Below are 19,961 nucleotides of genomic sequence, written 5' to 3' on the forward strand. Positions count from 1 at the left end.
CTGCATTTAATAGATTACTTCCCCTGAGTTGGCAGATCTGTACACAACTGCGCTCTATACTGTACATTCAACGTAACAATGGCATCACCATAGCTCTGCACGTGATATTAAAATTGATTTATTCCTATGAACTACATCATGTTTACAGATGCCTACAATTTCACACGTTGATATCTATCTATATGCCCTTTGTTCCTCACAAACCATGTCATGCAGGGACCTATAATGAGGTTATGATAGATTTTAACGTAGCATTTACAATCAATCTCTGTCACGCTCTGTCATCTCTGTAATAAAAGGAACATGAAACACACCAGCACTACAAATCATTTGGGCTGAAGCGTTAGCTGCTCTTGAGTAGTGTGCTAAAAAGACTCATCTTTCATTAGCCGAGCTTAAACAGAGTGCAGGCAGATGGTTCTATCCTCAGCACAGCACAGCTGCCTGAGTGTGAAGAATATAATTATTTCATGACTTTAGCTACAGATCAACCTCAACCACCTAGAGGAAATGCTGGTTTTGAAAGTATGACGTGTAACGCTTATTAAGGTGTCACGACTTCCGCCGAATTCGGGTCCTCTCCTTGTTCGGGCGGCGCTCGGCGGTCGGCGTCGCCGGTCTTCTAGCCATCCTCGATCCACTTTTAATTTTCCATTTCTTTTGTCTTGTTTTCCTCACACCTGGTTTCAATCCCCTCAGTTACTTGTTAGGTATTTAACCCTCTGTTCCCCCCATGTCTTTGTGTGGGATTGTTTATTGTAAGTGCTTGTGCACTTGTTTACTGGTGTGCGTAGGGTTTTTGTACCCATATTCTGTTGTATTTTTATGCCGTTGTTTTTTGGATTAAAGTGCTCCGGCTACTACCTAGTTCTGCTCTCCTGTGTCTGACTTCCCTGCCACCAGTTACGCACCCCATTACAGAATCCCACATCGCCATATGGAGTCAGCAGGAGCAGGTGCCCTTGGTATAGGGTCAAGGAGCGCGTCCAGGAGCAAGCTGTGATGATCCACTATCTCGGCGCCGTCATGGACCGCGTGGTCCAAACCATGGACCGCTGGGAGAGACAGGGAGTTCCTCCAGTGCCTCTCCCAGCACAACCAGGGCCTCCACTACTCACCTCCCCTTCACCCGGTCCAAGTGGGATTCGACTCGCCCTTCCCCGGGAGTACGATGGGACGGCTGCACGCTGCCAGGGGTTCCTATTGCAGCTAGAGCTCTACCTGGCAACCGTCCACCCGGCTCCTTCGGGCCGTGAGAGGTTGTCCGCCCTCGTCTCGTGCCTCTCAGGGAAAGCACTGGAGTAGGCCAATGCAATGTTGAGGGAAGGAGATGCGGCGCTGGACCATTTTGAGGATTTCACCCGCCATTTCCGTGCAGTCTTCGACCACCCGCCCGAGGGTAGAGCGGCGGGTGAACGTCTCTTCCACCTGAGCCAGGGGACGAGGAGCGTCCAGGAGTTCACCATGGACTTTCGGAGCCTGGCCGCCGGTGCGGGATGGAGCGACAGAGCCCTGATCGACCACTATCGCTGCAGTTTGCGCAAGGACGTCCGTCGGGAGTTGGCCTACAGGGACACCACCCTCACCTTCGACCAGCTGGTGGACCTGTCTATCCGGTTGGATAACCTGCTGGCTGCTTGCGGACGTCCAGATCGGGATCTGTCGGTTCCATCCCCCAGCACCACCACTCCGATGCCCATGGAGCTGGGAGGTGCTGTGCGCTGGGAGGAGGAGGTTCCGTCTCGTGCACCATCTGTGGCCGCAGAGGTCACACTGCTGGTCGGTGCCGGGTTGGTTCCTCTGGGGATCGAGGCAGTAGGCAGGGCACTCTGGTGTCACCCCAGGTGAGCCGGCACCACTCTCACCCAGAGCCCTCTGTTGCACATATGTTTTTGTATGTCACTTTTTCAGAATTTTCCACGCATTCCCTGCTTAAGGCACTCGTCGATTCAGGCGTGGCTGGGAATTTTATAGACAAATCGTTAGCCCATAGTTTAGGGATCCCCATGGTTCCCGTGGCTGTGCCCTTCCCCGTTCATGCCTTAGATAGTTGACCATTAGGGTCAGGGTTGATTAGGGAGGCCACCGCTCCCCTGGGCATGGTGACGCAGGGGGATCACAAGGAGAGAATCAGTCTCTTTCTTATTGACTCTCCTGCATTTCCCGTGGTGCTAGATCTACCCTGGTTAGCTTGTCACGACCCCACTGTCTCGTGGCAACAGAGGGCTCTCACGGGGTGGTCGCGAGAGTGCTCGGGTAGATGTTTAGGGATTTCCGTTGGTGCTACTATGGTGGAGAGTCCAGACCAGGTTTCCACCATGCGCATTCCTCCTGAATATGCCGAATTGGCTCTCGCCTTCTCAAAAAAAAATTGTAAAATAAGGCGACTCAATTTCCAGCCCATCGACGGGGGGATTGTGCGATAAATCTCCTGGTAGACGCTGCACTTCCCAGGAGTCACGTGTATCCCTGTCACAGGCGGAGATGGAAGCTATGGAAACATATGTCTCCAAATGTCATTGTCGTGTGTGTAGGTGGCAGGGAAGTCAGGCGCAAGAGAAACCAACTTGGTGTAACTGGAGTCGTTTAATTATTATAAAACAAACTCCAAAAAACCAAAGTACATAGAAATAAACATGGGAAAACATACCCTTCGCACACCTATACAAAATTCACGAACACATAACCACAAACAATCTCCGACAAGGACATGAGGGGAAACAGAGGGTTAAAAACAAAGCATGTAATTAATGGGATTGGAACCAGGTGTGTAGGAAGACAAGACAAAACCAATGGAAAATGAAAAATGGATCAATGATGGCTAGAAGACCGGTGACGTCAACCGCCGAGCACCACCCGAACAAGGAGGGGCATCGACTTCGGCAGAAGTCGTGACAGTACCCCCCCCCCCCGACGCGAGGCTCCAGCAGCGCATCGACACTGGCCTCGTGGATGACCCAGAGGACGAGGTGCAGGGCGATCCGGATGGAGATGATAGAACTCTCGCAGCAGGGAAGGATCTAACACATCCTCCACCGGAACCCAGCGTCTCTCCTCCGGACCGTACCCCTCCCAGTCCACGAGGTACTGAAGGCCACTCGCCCGACGTCTAGAATCCAGGATGGATCGAACGGAGTATGCCGGGGCCCCCTCAATGTCCAGAGGGGGCAGAGGAACCTCCCGCACCTCTATTATTCTGCATACAGGGAGTGGACTATGATGAAATGAAAAACAGATATTCCCTGTAGGGAATGCCACATAGCACTGGACCACATTTAGTTCCCAAACATTCTCGAACATTGTAGATAGAAATGCCATGACTAGAGTTGTCATGATTCCTTGTTCTACGTCGGATGACCAAAATATATTATGTTTAACCAACATGCCCATCCGAACGTTCCAAAATGTTGTGTCCTGCTGACTATGTTTGAAGTAAGACCATTGATACAGTAGACAGGTAATGCAGCGACTTTCATAGGCTGCAATCACCCTGCCAACTCTCACTAGCCTGAGAAAATCCTGACAATGCCATAACTGAGATGCTACAGTATAACACCAGCACTCCGTCTCACTCCCCCACTAAGCAGTGAAGTAGCTACCAGATGATTAAACCCTCACTCTGCTCAGGGCACAATTCACTTGGCACGGTTTTAAACTAAATGACACAGCGGCAGGGAAACGCTGTCTCATCATCTTTATTGTGTCATATCTGGTTTGGGGGCTTTTACATATTCTCCGCCCTGACAACGCCCATCAATTCAACTCAGTGGAATCTCACGGACAGTCCACTGTGCCAGCTAGGTTTGACAGGGTTGATGTGCTCCACTGGAGTGGGTGATATCGCCTTATTAACCATTGTTGATGCTAGAGAGAGAGAGAGAGAGAGAGAGACTCCTACAAAAATTCAAAGTGACAACCCTTCAGCAAGCCTACAACAGAGCGCTCACTTCACTATGAAAAATGGGAAAGGTAGCCAGTCAAGTTATGAGAGCTCCTTCTATTGCCAGCTGCCCTTAACTTCATGCTTTATCTCACCCTCCTTTCAGACTACCCTTCACTGCTACATTATCTCAATTTCTCTGTTTTAATCCCTTACACCGAGATGGGTAAATGCTTGGTCTCCTTTGAGGGTTAAACCTCTATATTTATATTCATATATGTCTACCTTGAATTCTGCATTTAATAGATTACTTCCCCTGAGTTGGCAGATCTGTACACAACTGCGCTCTATACTGTACATTCAACGTAACAATGGCATCACCATAGCTCTGCACGTGATATTAAAATTGATTTATTCCTATGAACTACATCATGTTTACAGATGCCTACAATTTCACACGTTGATATCTATCTATATGCCCTTTGTTCCTCACAAACCATGTCATGCAGGGACCTATAATGAGGTTATGATAGATTTTAACGTAGCATTTACAATCAATCTCTGTCACGCTCTGTCATCTCTGTAATAAAAGGAACATGAAACACACCAGCACTACAAATCATTTGGGCTGAAGCGTTAGCTGCTCTTGAGTAGTGTGCTAAAAAGACTCATCTTTCATTAGCCGAGCTTAAACAGAGTGCAGGCAGATGGTTCTATCCTCAGCACAGCACAGCTGCCTGAGTGTGAAGAATATAATTATTTCATGACTTTAGCTACAGATCAACCTCAACCACCTAGAGGAAATGCTGGTTTTGAAAGTATGACGTGTAACGCTTATTAAGGTGTCACGACTTCCGCCGAATTCGGGTCCTCTCCTTGTTCGGGCGGCGCTCGGCGGTCGGCGTCGCCGGTCTTCTAGCCATCCTCGATCCACTTTTAATTTTCCATTTCTTTTGTCTTGTTTTCCTCACACCTGGTTTCAATCCCCTCAGTTACTTGTTAGGTATTTAACCCTCTGTTCCCCCCATGTCTTTGTGTGGGATTGTTTATTGTAAGTGCTTGTGCACTTGTTTACTGGTGTGCGTAGGGTTTTTGTACCCATATTCTGTTGTATTTTTATGCCGTTGTTTTTTGGATTAAAGTGCTCCGGCTACTACCTAGTTCTGCTCTCCTGTGTCTGACTTCCCTGCCACCAGTTACGCACCCCATTACAGAATCCCACATCGCCATATGGAGTCAGCAGGAGCAGGTGCCCTTGGTATAGGGTCAAGGAGCGCGTCCAGGAGCAAGCTGTGATGATCCACTATCTCGGCGCCGTCATGGACCGCGTGGTCCAAACCATGGACCGCTGGGAGAGACAGGGAGTTCCTCCAGTGCCTCTCCCAGCACAACCAGGGCCTCCACTACTCACCTCCCCTTCACCCGGTCCAAGTGGGATTCGACTCGCCCTTCCCCGGGAGTACGATGGGACGGCTGCACGCTGCCAGGGGTTCCTATTGCAGCTAGAGCTCTACCTGGCAACCGTCCACCCGGCTCCTTCGGGCCGTGAGAGGTTGTCCGCCCTCGTCTCGTGCCTCTCAGGGAAAGCACTGGAGTAGGCCAATGCAATGTTGAGGGAAGGAGATGCGGCGCTGGACCATTTTGAGGATTTCACCCGCCATTTCCGTGCAGTCTTCGACCACCCGCCCGAGGGTAGAGCGGCGGGTGAACGTCTCTTCCACCTGAGCCAGGGGACGAGGAGCGTCCAGGAGTTCACCATGGACTTTCGGAGCCTGGCCGCCGGTGCGGGATGGAGCGACAGAGCCCTGATCGACCACTATCGCTGCAGTTTGCGCAAGGACGTCCGTCGGGAGTTGGCCTACAGGGACACCACCCTCACCTTCGACCAGCTGGTGGACCTGTCTATCCGGTTGGATAACCTGCTGGCTGCTTGCGGACGTCCAGATCGGGATCTGTCGGTTCCATCCCCCAGCACCACCACTCCGATGCCCATGGAGCTGGGAGGTGCTGTGCGCTGGGAGGAGGAGGTTCCGTCTCGTGCACCATCTGTGGCCGCAGAGGTCACACTGCTGGTCGGTGCCGGGTTGGTTCCTCTGGGGATCGAGGCAGTAGGCAGGGCACTCTGGTGTCACCCCAGGTGAGCCGGCACCACTCTCACCCAGAGCCCTCTGTTGCACATATGTTTTTGTATGTCACTTTTTCAGAATTTTCCACGCATTCCCTGCTTAAGGCACTCGTCGATTCAGGCGTGGCTGGGAATTTTATAGACAAATCGTTAGCCCATAGTTTAGGGATCCCCATGGTTCCCGTGGCTGTGCCCTTCCCCGTTCATGCCTTAGATAGTTGACCATTAGGGTCAGGGTTGATTAGGGAGGCCACCGCTCCCCTGGGCATGGTGACGCAGGGGGATCACAAGGAGAGAATCAGTCTCTTTCTTATTGACTCTCCTGCATTTCCCGTGGTGCTAGATCTACCCTGGTTAGCTTGTCACGACCCCACTGTCTCGTGGCAACAGAGGGCTCTCACGGGGTGGTCGCGAGAGTGCTCGGGTAGATGTTTAGGGATTTCCGTTGGTGCTACTATGGTGGAGAGTCCAGACCAGGTTTCCACCATGCGCATTCCTCCTGAATATGCCGAATTGGCTCTCGCCTTCTCAAAAAAAAATTGTAAAATAAGGCGACTCAATTTCCAGCCCATCGACGGGGGGATTGTGCGATAAATCTCCTGGTAGACGCTGCACTTCCCAGGAGTCACGTGTATCCCTGTCACAGGCGGAGATGGAAGCTATGGAAACATATGTCTCCAAATGTCATTGTCGTGTGTGTAGGTGGCAGGGAAGTCAGGCGCAAGAGAAACCAACTTGGTGTAACTGGAGTCGTTTAATTATTATAAAACAAACTCCAAAAAACCAAAGTACATAGAAATAAACATGGGAAAACATACCCTTCGCACACCTATACAAAATTCACGAACACATAACCACAAACAATCTCCGACAAGGACATGAGGGGAAACAGAGGGTTAAAAACAAAGCATGTAATTAATGGGATTGGAACCAGGTGTGTAGGAAGACAAGACAAAACCAATGGAAAATGAAAAATGGATCAATGATGGCTAGAAGACCGGTGACGTCAACCGCCGAGCACCACCCGAACAAGGAGGGGCATCGACTTCGGCAGAAGTCGTGACAGTACCCCCCCCCCCGACGCGAGGCTCCAGCAGCGCATCGACACTGGCCTCGTGGATGACCCAGAGGACGAGGTGCAGGGCGATCCGGATGGAGATGATAGAACTCTCGCAGCAGGGAAGGATCTAACACATCCTCCACCGGAACCCAGCGTCTCTCCTCCGGACCGTACCCCTCCCAGTCCACGAGGTACTGAAGGCCACTCGCCCGACGTCTAGAATCCAGGATGGATCGAACGGAGTATGCCGGGGCCCCCTCAATGTCCAGAGGGGGCAGAGGAACCTCCCGCACCTCTGCCTCCTGGAGTGGGCCAGCCACCACCGGCCTGAGGAGAGACACATGGAACGAGGGGTTAATGCGGTAATGGGGGGGGAAGCTTTAAACTATAACATACCTCGTTCACTCTCTTCAGGAATTTAACATCCATGGGCAAGGTGGAATCGCGTGGCGCGAAATACAAATACCTCATAAATGCTATAACTTCAATTTCTCAAACATATGACTATTTTACACCATTTTAAAGACAAGACTCTCGTTAATCGAACCACATTGTCCGATTTCAAAAAGGCTTTACAGCGAAAGCAAAACATTAGATTATATCAGGAGAGTACCCTGCCAAAAATAATCACACAGCCATTTTCAAAGCAAGCATATAATGTCACAAAAACCAAAACCACAGCTAAATGCAACACTACCCTTTGATGATCTTCATCAGATGACACTCCTAGGACATTATGGTATACAATACATGCATGTTTTGTTCAATCAAGTTCATATTTATATCAAAAACCAGTCTTTACATTAGCATGTGATGTTCAGAACTAGCATACCCACCGCAAACTTCCGGTGAATTTACAAAATTACTCACGATTAACGTGAAATACACAAAATACATAACAATTATTTTAAGAATTATGGATACAGAACTCCTTTAAGTAATCGCGGTGTCAGATTTTAAAATGGCATTTCGGCGAAAGCACATTTTGCAATATTCTGAGTACATAGCCCGGCCATCACGGCTAGCTAATTTGACACCCACCAAGTTTGGCCCTCACCAAACTCAGATTTACTATAAGAAAAATTGGATTACCTTTGCTGTTCTTCGTCAGAATGCACTCCCAGGACTTATACTTCAACAACAAGGGAAGACGCGTGAGCGCATTTCGTGACAAAAAATGTCAAAATATTCCATTACCGTACTTCGAAGCATGTCAAACGCTGTTTAAAATCTATTTTTATGCGATTTTTCTCGTAAAATAGCGATAATATTCCAACCGGGCAATGTTGTGTTCATTCAAAGGCTGAAAGAAAAACATGGAGAATTCTCATGAACGCGCATCTCCAGTGTCACTGTCCTCAGCCTGACCAGTAACAAACAGAGCTGCTGTACTTAGCCCAGAGACTGCAGACACCCCATTACACTTTCTGGCGCCTTCTGAGAGCCAATGGAAGCCTTAGAAAATGTCACGTTACAGCAGAGATGCTGTATTTTTGATTGAGATGCAACAGAATGAGAACAAATTGTCAGACAGGGCACTTCCTGTATAGATTCTTCTCAGATTTTGGCCTGCCATATAAGTTATGTTATACTCACAGACACCATTCAAACAGTTTTTGAAACTTTAGAGTGTTTTCTCTCCAAATCTAATAATTATATGCATATTCTCGTTTCTGGGCAAGAGTAGTAACCAGTTTAAATTGGTATGTTTTTTATCCGGCCGTGCAAATACTGCCCCCTAGCCCCAACAGGTTAACCTTTTTTGTATTGTAACCTGTTGGGGCTAGGGGGCAGTATTGACACGGCTGGATAAAAAAACATACCCGATTTAATCTGGTTACCACTCCTACCCAGTAACTAGAATATGCATATACTTATTACATATGGATAGAAAACACCCTAAATTTTCTATAACAGTTTGAATGGTGTCTGTGAGTATAACAGAACTCATTTGGCAGGCAAAACCCTGAGACATTTTCTGACAGGAACTGGATACCTGATGTGTTGTATTACCTTTAAACCTATCCCATTGAAAAACACAGGGGCTGAGGAATATTTTGGCACTTCCTATTGCTTCCACTAGATGTCACCAGCCTTTACAAAGTGTTTTGAGTCTTCTGGAGGGAGATCTGACCGAACAAGAGCCATGGAACGATGATGGCCCATTAGACACCTGGCGCGCGAGTTCATGTTGGGTACCCTCGTTCCAATACGTTATAAAAGAGTATGCATTCGTCCACCTTGAATATTATTCATGTTCTGGTTAAAAAAGGCCCTAATGATTTATGCTATACAACGTTTGACATATTTGAACGAACGTAAATATATTTTTTCGCCTCGTTCATGACGAGAAGTCATGATCTAGCTTAGATCATGTGCTAACAAGACGGAGATTTTTGGACATAAATGATGAGCTTTTTTGAACAAAACTACATTCGTTATGGACCTGTGATACCTGGAAGTGACATCTGATGAAGAGAATCAAAGGTAATGGATTATTTACATAGTATTTTCGATTTTAGATCTCCCCAACATGACGTCTAGTCTGTATCGCAACGCGTATTTTTCTGGGCGCAGTGCTCAGATTATTGCAAAGTGCGATTTCCCAGTAAGGTTATTTTTAAATCTGGCAAGTTGATTGCGTTCAAGAGATGTAAATCTATAATTCTTTAAATGACAATATAATATTTTACCAATGTTTTCTAATTTTAATTATTTAATTAGTGGTGCTGACTTGACTGCCGGTTATTGGAGGGAAACGATTTCCTCAACATCAATGCCATAGTAAAACGCTGTTTTTGGATATAAATATGAACTTGATAGAACTAAAAATGCATGCATTGTCTAACATAATGTCCTAGGAGTGTCATCTGATGGAGATTGTAAAAGGTTAGTGCATCATTTTAGCTGGTTTTATGGTTTTGGTGACCTTGTCTTTGAATTGACAAAACATTACACACAGCAATTGTCAATGTACTCTCCTAACATAATCTAACTTTGTGCTTTCGCCGTAAAACCTTTTTGAAATCGGACAACGTGGTTAGATTAAGGAGATGTTTATCTTTCAAAGGGTGTAAGATAGTTGTATGTTTGAAAAATTTGAATTTTGACATTTATTTGGTTTCAAATTTGCCGCTCTTGAAATGCACCTGCTGTTGATGGAGTGCACCACGGGGGGGACGCTAGCGTCCCACCTAGCCCATAGAGGTTAATTGTTTTCAAATTTGGCGCTCTTGATATTTCACCTGTTGTTGATTGGGCGTACCAGGGGTGGGACGCTTGCGTCCCACATAGCCCATAGAGGTTAAAGAGGTGGGGTTTCAGGTGTCTCCGGAAGGTGGTGATTGACTCCGCTGTCCTGGCATCGTGAGGGAGCTTGTTCCACCATTGGGGTGCCAGAGCAGCGAACAGTTTTGACTGGGCTGAGCGGGAACTGTGCTTCCGCAGAGGTATGGGGGCCAGCAGGCCAGAGGTGGATGAACGCAGTGCCCTTGTTTGGGTGTAGGGCCTGATCAGAGCCTGAAGGTACGGAGGTGCCGTTCCCCTCACAGCTCCGTAGGCAAGCACCATGGTCTTGTAGCAGATGCGAGCTTCAACTGGAAGCCAGTGGAGTGTGCGGAGGAGAGGGGTGACGTGAGAGAACTTGGGAAGGTTAAACATCAGACGGGCTGCGGCATTCTGGATGAGTTGTAGGGGTTTGATGGCACAGGCAGGGAGCCCCACCAACAGCGAGTTGCAGTAATCCAGATGGGAGATGACAAGTGCCTGGATTAGGACCTGCGCCGCTTCCTGTGTAAGGCAGGGTTGTACTCTGCGAATGTTGTAGAGCATGAACCTACAGGATCGGGTCACCGGCCTGATGTTAGCGGAGAATGACAGGGTGTTGTCCAGGGTCACGCCAAGGCTCTTAGCACTCTGGGAGGAGGACACAATGGAGTTGTCAACCGTGATGGCGAGATCATGGAACGGGCAGTCCTTCCCCAGGAGGAAGAGCAGCTCTGTCTTGCCGAGTTTCAGCTTGAGGTGGTGATCCGTCATCCACACTGATATGTCTGCCAGACATGCAGAGATGCGATTCGCCACCTGGTTATCAGAGGGGGGAAAGGAGAAGATTAATTGTGTGTCGTCTGCATAGCAATGATAGGAGAGACCACGTGAGGATATGACAGAGCCAAGTGACTTGGTGTATAGCGAGAATAGGAGAGGGCCTAGAACTGAGCCCTGGGGGACACCAGTGGTGAGAGCACGTGGTGCGGAGACGGATTCTTGCCACGCCACCTGGTAGGAGCGACCTGTCAGGTAGGACGCAATCCAAGAGTGAGCCACGCCGGAGATGCCCAACTCGGAGAGGGTGGAGAGGAGGATCTGATGGTTCACAGTATCAAAGGCAGCAGATAGATCTAGAAGGATGAGAGCAGAGAGAGAGTTAGCTTTAGCAGTGTGGAGAGCCTCCGTGACACAGAGAAGAGCAGTCTCAGTTGAATGACCAGACTTGAAACCTGACTGATTTGGATCAAGAAGGTCATTCTGAGAGAGATAGCAAGAGAGCTGGCCAAGGACGGCACTCTCAAGAGTTTTGGAGAGAAAAGAAAGAAGGGATACTGGTCTGTAGTTGTTGACATCGGAGGGATCGAGTGTAGGTTTTTTGAGAAGGGGTGCAACTCTCGCTCTCTTGAAGACGGAAGGGACGGAGCCAGCGGTCAAGGATGAGTTGATGCACGAGGTGAGGTAAGGGAGAAGGTCTCCGGAAATGGTCTGGAGAAGAGAGGAGGGGATAGTGTCAAGCGGGTAGGTTGTTGGGCGGCCGGCCGTCACAAGTCGCAAGATTTCATGTGGAGAGAGAGGGGAGAAAGAGGTCAAAGCATAGGGTAGGGCAATGTGAGCAGGACCAGCGGTGTCGTTTGACTTAACCTCTCTAGGGTCGGCGGGATGAAATCGTCCCACCTACGTAACAGCCAGTGGAATCCTGTGGCGCGTTATTCAAATACCTTAGAAATGCTATTACTTCAATTTCTTAAACATATGACTATTTTACACCATTTTAAAGACAAGACTCTCGTTAATCTAACCACACTGTCCGATTTCAAAAAGGCTTTACAATGAAAGCAAAACATTAGATTATGTCAGCAGAGTACCCAGCCAGAAATAATCAGACACCCATTTTTCAAGCTAGCATATAATGTCACATAAACCCAGAAGACAGCTAAATGCAGCACTAACCTTTGATGATCTTCATCAGATGACAACCCTAGGACATTATGTTATACAATACATGCATGTTTTGTTCAATCAAGTTCATATTTATATCAAAAACCAGCTTTTTACATTAGCATGTGACGTTCAGAACTAGCATACCCCCCGCAAACTTCCGGTGAATTTACTAAAAATGTACTAAATTACTCACGATAAACGTTCACAAAAAGCATAACAATTATTTTAAGAATTATAGATACAGAACTCCTCTATGCACTCGATATGTCCGATTTTAAAATAGCTTTTCGGTGAAGCACATTTTGCAATATTCTCAGTAGATAGCCCGTCATCACAGGGCTAGCTATTTAGACACCCAGCAAGTTTAACACTCACCAAAGTCCGATTTACTATTAGAAAAATGTTATTACCTTTGGTGTTCTTCGTCAGAATGCACTCCCAGAACTTCTACTTCAATAACAAATGTTGGTTTGGTTCAAAATAATCCATAGTTATATCCAAATAGCTGCGTTTTGTTCGTGCGTTCAAGACACTATCCGAATGGTAAAGAAGGGTCACGAGCACGACGCATTTCGTGACAAAAAAAATTCTAAATATTCCATTACCGTACTTCGAAGCATGTCAACCGCTGTTTAAAATCAATTTTTATGCCATTTTCCTCGTAAAAAAGCGATAATATTCCGACCGGGAATCTGCGTTTAGGTAAAAAGACGAAAGAAAATAAAGCATGGGGTCGACTCGTGCACGCGCCTAAGCCCATTGTCCTCTGATCGGCCACTTGCCAAAAGCGCAAATGTGTTTCAGCCTGGGGCTGCCTCGATATCATTCAGCTTTTTCCCGGGCTCTGAGAGCCTATGGGAGCCGTAGGAAGTGTCACGTTACAGCAAAGATCCTCAGTCTTCAATAAACAGAGACAAGAAGCTCAAGGAATGGTCAGAGAGGGCACTTCCTGAAAGGAATCTTCTCAGGTTTTTGCCTGCCATATGAGTTCTGTTATACTCACAGACACCATTCAAACAGTTTTAGAAACTTTAGGGTGTTTTCTATCCAAAGCCAATAATTATATGCATATTCTAGTTTCTGGGCAGTAGTAATAACCAGATTAAATCGGGTACGTTTTTTATCCGGCCGTGTAAATACTGCCCCCTACCCCCAACAGGTTAACAAACGAGGATCGCATGTCGTCAACCTTCTTTTCAAAATAGTTGACGAAGTCATCCGCAGAGAGGGAGGAGGGGGGGAGGAGGATTCAGGAGGGAGGAGAAGGTGGCAAAGAGCTTCCTAGGGTTAGAGGCTGATGCTTGGAATTTAGAGTGGTAGAAAGTGGCTTTAGCAGCAGAAACAGAGGAAGAATATGTAGAGAGGAGGGAGTGAAAAGATGCCAGGTCCGCAGGGAGGCTAGTTTTCCTCCATTTCCGCTCGGCTGCCCGGAGCCCTGTTCTGTGAGCTCACAATGAGTCGTCAAGCCCCGGAGCAGGAGCGGAGGACCGAGACGGCCGGGAGGATAGGGGACATAGAGAGTCAAAGGATGCAGAAAGGGAGGAGAGGAGGATTGAGGAGGCAGAATCAGGAGATTGGTTGGAGAAGGATTGAGCAGAGGGAAGAGATGATAGGATGGAAGAGGAGAGAGTAGCAGGAGAGAGAGAGCGAAGGTTGCGACGGCGCAATACCATCTGAGTAGGGGCAGAGTGAGTAGTGTTGGAGGAGAGCGAGAGGGAAAAGGATACAAGGCAGTGGTCGGAGACTTGGAGGGGAGTTGCAGTGAGATTAGTAGAAGAACAGTATCTAGTAAAGATGAGGTCAAGCGTATTGCCTGCCTTGTGTGTAGGGGGGGGGGCGGTGAGAGGGTGAGGTCAAAAGAGGAGAGGAGTGGAAAGAAGGAGGCAGAGAGAAATGAGTCAAAGGTAGATGTAGGGAGGTTAAAGTCACCCAGAACTGTGGGAGGTGAGCCATCCTCAGGAAAGGAACTTATCAAGGCGTCAACCTCATTGATGAACTCTCCAAGGGGAACCGGGAGGGCGATAAATGATAAGGATGTTAAGTTTGAATGGGCTAGTGACTGTGACAGCATGGAATTCAAAGGAGGAGATAGACAGATGGGTCAGGGGAGAAAGAGAGAATGTCTACTTGGGAGAGATGAGGATTCCAGTGCCACCACCCCGCTAACCAGATGCTCTCGGGGTATGCGAGAACACGTGGTCAGACGAGGAGAGAGCAGTAGGAGTAGCAGTGTTTTCTGTGGTAATCCATGTTTCCGTCAGCGACAAGAAGTCGAGGAACTGGAGGGTAGTATAGGCTGAGATGAACTCTGCCTTGTTGGCCGCAGACCGGCAGTTCCAGAGGCTGCCGGAGACCTGGAACTCCACGTGGGTCGTGCGCGCTGGGACCACCAGGTTAGAGTGGCAGCGGAGGAGGGAAAAGGCCTGCCTAAGTATGGTTTCCAATCAGAGACAATGACAGGCAGCTGCCTCTTATTTGGAAACCATACCTGGCCAAAACATAGAAATAAAAAACATAGACTGCCCACCCCACACCCTGACCTAACAACATAGAGAAATAAACCGTCTCTCTCAGGTCAGGGCGTGACACTATGAGGCTGTGGAAGGATCCAAATTATGGATTTAACTTCTTACATTTAGACGTTCCGCTAGCGGAACACCGCTCCAATATCCAATGATAAGGGCGTGGCGCGAAATACAAACTCCTCGAAAATCCGAAAACTTCCATTTTTCAAACATATGACTATTTTACACCATTTTAAAGACAAGACTCTCTTTTATCTAACCACACTGTCCGATTTCAAAAAGGCTTTACAACGAAAGCAAAACATTAGATTATGTCAGGAGAGTACCCAGCCAGAAATAATCAGACACCCATTTTTAAAAATAGCATATAATGTCACAAAATCCAAAACCACAGCTAAATGCAGCACTAACCTTTGATGATCTTCATCAGATGACACTCCTAGGACATTATGTTATACAATACATGCATGTTTTGTTCAATCAAGTTCATATTTATATCAAAAACCAGCTTTTTACATTAGCATGTGACGTTCAGAACTAGCATTCCCACCGAACACTTCCGGTGAATTTACTAAATTACTCACGATAAAAGTTCACAAAAAACATAACAATTATTTTAAGAATTATAGATACAGAACTCCTTTATGCAATCGCGGTGTCCGATTTTAAAATAGCTTTTCGGTGAAAGCACATTTTGCAATATTCTGAGTAGATAGCCCGGCCATCACAGGCTAGCTATTTTGACACCCACCAAGTTTGGTACTCACCAAACTCAGATTTACTATAAGAAAAATTGGATTACCTTTGCTGTTCTTCATCAGAATACACTCCCAGGACTTCTACTTCAACAACAAATGTTGGTTTGGTTCCAAATAATCCAGAGTTATATCCAAATAGCGGCGTTTTGTTCGTGCGTTCAAGACACTATCCGAAGGGTAACGAAGGGTGACACGCCCGCCCGTATCGTGACAAAAAAATTCGAAATATTCCATTACCGTACATCGAAGCATGTCAAACGCTGTTTAAAATTGTCACGTTCCTCGTATTCTCCCTCATCGGAAGATATGTCGAAATCACTCGATGACCAATACGCAGCAGGTTGACTGTTCCACATCATATTTATTATAGATGGAAACGACAAAACAAAATAAACACGCAAAGGAGAAAGGTAACAGTTTCACAGGTGAAACGAAACAGTGCAAAATACAATTACCCACAAACACACAGACAAACACACCCTACTAATATAGGACTCCCAATCAAAGGCAACTCAACACACCTGCCTTCAATTGAGAGTCCAGCACCCAACCTACACATAGAAAACCTAACCTAGAACCTAACCCAAAACCCAGGAACACATAAATCAAACACCCCTCACAACACACACAAAAACCACCACCATACAAAACAAACATCCCTCTGCCACGTCCTAACCAAAATACTAAACCACTACTCCCTCTGCTGGTCAGGACGTGACAAAAATCACTTTTTATGCGATTTTTCTCATAAAATAGCGATAATATTCCGACCGGGAGTCGTTGTTTTCGTTCAAAGACTGAAAATGTAAAATGGACTCTTCACTTGCACTCGCGCACCCCTCTCATTGTTCTCAGATCGACCACTATCCAAATGCGCTACTGTTTTTCAGCCATGGACTGCAACGTCATCATTTAACGTTCTGGCGCCTTCTGAGAGCCTATGGGAGCCTTAGAAAGTGTCACATTACAGCAGAGATCCTCTGTTTTCAATAAAGAGGCTAAAGAAGGCCAAGAAATGGTCAGAGAGGCCACTTCCTGTTTGGAATCTTCTCAGGTTTTGGCCTGCCATATGAGTTCTGTTATACTCACAGACACCATTCAAACAGTTTTAGAAACTTTAGGGTGTTTTCTATCCAAAGCCAATAATTATATGCATATTCTAGTTACTGGGCAGGAGTAGTAACCAGATTAAATCGGGTACTTTTTTTATCCGGCCGTGTCAATACTGCCCCCTAGCCCTAACAGGTTAATACTTTCTAAGATGTAGCAATTATTTACTATTTTACACCTAGGTTTACTATACATAACTTTAACACATTTTATAAGAGATTCTCCAAAATTTAAATAGTCCAGGCATTTATATATAAATTCCAGTCGTACTTTATCAAAAACCTTTTCAAAGTCAGCTGTGAATACTAGGACTGGTTTTCCAGGTTTTTCATAGTATTGTAGTGTTTCCAGTACGTGTCTGATAACAATGAATAATACCTTTGCAATTCTATGTGACATGCACTGTGCTAGAATTTTTGTATCACAACACTGTGAGGGGCCTCAAATTTTTTAAATGGTCTGTATCTTTATATTTACCACTTTGATCCTGTTTCAGTAACAATGAAATCAGACCTTGTTGAGTATCTGATAATCTATCATTTTTATTGGAGTGGTTAAAACATGCTAATAATGATCTTCTAAGTACACAAAAAAAAGGTTTAGTATACCTCAACTGGTATGCCATCCAGCCTTGGAGTTTTCCCGGACTTAAAGGCTTTAATTGCATCAAGAAGTTCCACCTCTGTAACTTGGCCTCTACATGAGTGTTTATGTAAAGCTGTTAATTGTACATTATTAATAGGGAAAACATCTTTACAATTACTTTGGTTAGTAGAGATGGGGGAGACTGAAATGAAAACATATGCTTAAAGTACTTTACTTCCTCTTTCAAAATATTGTGTGGTGAATCATGGGTGACCGTCATTTGTAACAAGTTTCGGTAAATTATTTTTGGTAGCAATTCTATGCTGAAGATAAAAAAATAATTTGGTGCATTTTCCCACATATTCCATTGTGATGAACTGGGTTTGGAGACGTAGCGGAGTCAGGCGCAGGACACAGAGTCTCCAGCAGCGCGCCAGACACCGGCCTCGGGGATGACCCGGGGGACGGGGCGCAGGGCGATCCGGGCGGAGGCGGTGAAACTCCTGTAGTAATGACGGGTCTAGGATGTCCTCCGCCGGTACCCAGCATCGCTCCTCCGGGCCATACCCGTCCCACTCCACGAGGTACTGAAGGCCCCTCACCCGACGCCTAGAGTCCATAATGGCTCGTACGGTGTACGCCGGGGCCCCCTTGATGTCCAGAGGGGGCGGAGGAACCTCCCGCACCTCAGACTGCTGGAGCGGGCCAGCCACAACCGGCCTGAGGAGAGACACATGGAACGAGGGGTTAATATGGTAATCAGGGGGGAGTTGTAACCTATAACAAACCTCGTTCAGTCTCCTCAGGACTTTAAATGGCCCCACAAACCGCGGACCCAGCTTCCGGCAGGGCAGGTGAAGGGTCAGGTTTCGGGTCGAGAGCCAGACCCGAAACAGGCCTCACTGCGGTGGCTGTCGACACTCGCCTTTTGCCGCCTGATGGCCCGTTGTAGTCGCACATGGGCAGCGTTCCATGTCTCCTCCGAGTGCCAAAACCATTCATCCACCGCAGGAGCCTCGATCTGGCTCTGATGCCATGGTGCCAGGACCGGCTGATAACCCAGCACACACTGAAAAGGGGATAGATTAGTAGAAGAGTGGCAGAGGGAGTTTTGGGCCATCTCCGCCCAGGGGAAAAACACCGCCCACTCCCCCGGCTGGTCCTGGCAATAGGACCTCAGAAACCTACCCACCTCCTGGTTGACTCTCTCCACCTGCCCATTGCTCTCGGGGTGGAAGCCTGCGGTAAGGCTGACTGAGACCCCCAGGCATTCCATAAACGCCCTCCAGACTCTAGACGTAAATTGGGGACCCTGATCAGACACTATGTCCTCAGGCACCCCGTAGTGCCGGAATACATGGGTGAACAGGGCCTCCGCAGTTTGTAGAGCCGTTGTAGAGGGAGACCGGGCAAAGGAAGGAGACCACAGGACTTAGAAAACCGATCCACAACGACCAGGATCGTGGTGCTACCCTGCGACGGGGAAAGATCCGTCACGAAATCCACCGATAGGTGTGACCACGGTCGTTGTGGAACGGGAAGGGGTTGTAATTTCCCTCTGGGCAGATGTCTAGGTGCCTTGCACTGTGCGCATACCGAACAGGAAACATAAACCCTCACGTCCTTAGCTAACGTGGGCCACCAGTACTTCCCAGCAAGGCAGCGCACCGTCCGACCGATACCAGGATGACCAGAGGAGGGTGACGTATGAGCCCAACAGATCAAACGATCACGGACATCAAACCTAACGTACAAGCGCCCAACTGGACACTGGGGGGGAGTGCGCTCTGCACGTGACGCCCGTTCAATGTCTGCGTCCACCTCCCATATACCACCGGTGCCACCAGGCAAGAAGCTGGAATTATGGGAGTGGGCTCTGTGGACCGCTCCTCTGTATCATACAGCCGGGACAGTGCGTCTGCCTTCACGTTCTGGGAACCTGGTTTGTAGGAGAGGGTGAAAACAAAGCGGGTGAAAAACATGGCCCACCTAGCCTGGCGAGGGTTCAGTTTCCTTGCTGCCCGAATGTACTCCAGATTTCGGTGGTCAGTCCAAATGAGGAAAGGGTGTCTAGCCCCCTCATTGCCAATGTCTCCACGCCTTCAGGACCCCGACCACAGCCAACAACTACCTATCCCCCATTTCATAGTTTTGCTCCGCCGGGCTGAGCTTCTTGGAAAAGAAAGCACAGGGGCAGAGTTTTGGTGGCGTACCCGAGCGCTGAGATAGCACAGCCCCTATTCCAGCCTCGGACGCGTCCACCGCAACTATGAACGCTGAGGACGGATCAGGATGCGCTAGCACGGGAGCCATGGTAAACAGAGCCTTCAGGTGACCAAAAGCCCTGTCCGCCCCAGCCGACCACTGCAGTCGCACCGGTCCCCCCTTCAGCAAGGAGGTAATGGGAGCCGCCACCTGCCCAAAACCCCGGATAAACCTCCGGTAGTAGTTGGAAAACCCTAAAAACCGTTGCACCTCCTTTACCGTGGTTGGAGTCGGCCAATTACGCACGGCTGAAATGCGGTCATTCTCCATCTCCACCCCTGACGTGGAAAAACGGTACCCTAGGAAGGAGACGGACTGTTGGAAGAACAGACATTTCTCAGCCTTGACGTAAAGGTCATGCTCCAACAGTCGACCAAGCACCCTGCGTACAAGGGACACATGCTCGGCGCGGGTAGTGGAGTATATTAGAATGTCATCTATA

Source organism: Salmo salar, chromosome 14, assembly GCF_965601325.2.
Source record: "Salmo salar chromosome 14, fSalSal1, whole genome shotgun sequence".
NCBI lineage: Eukaryota > Metazoa > Chordata > Actinopteri > Salmoniformes > Salmonidae > Salmo > Salmo salar.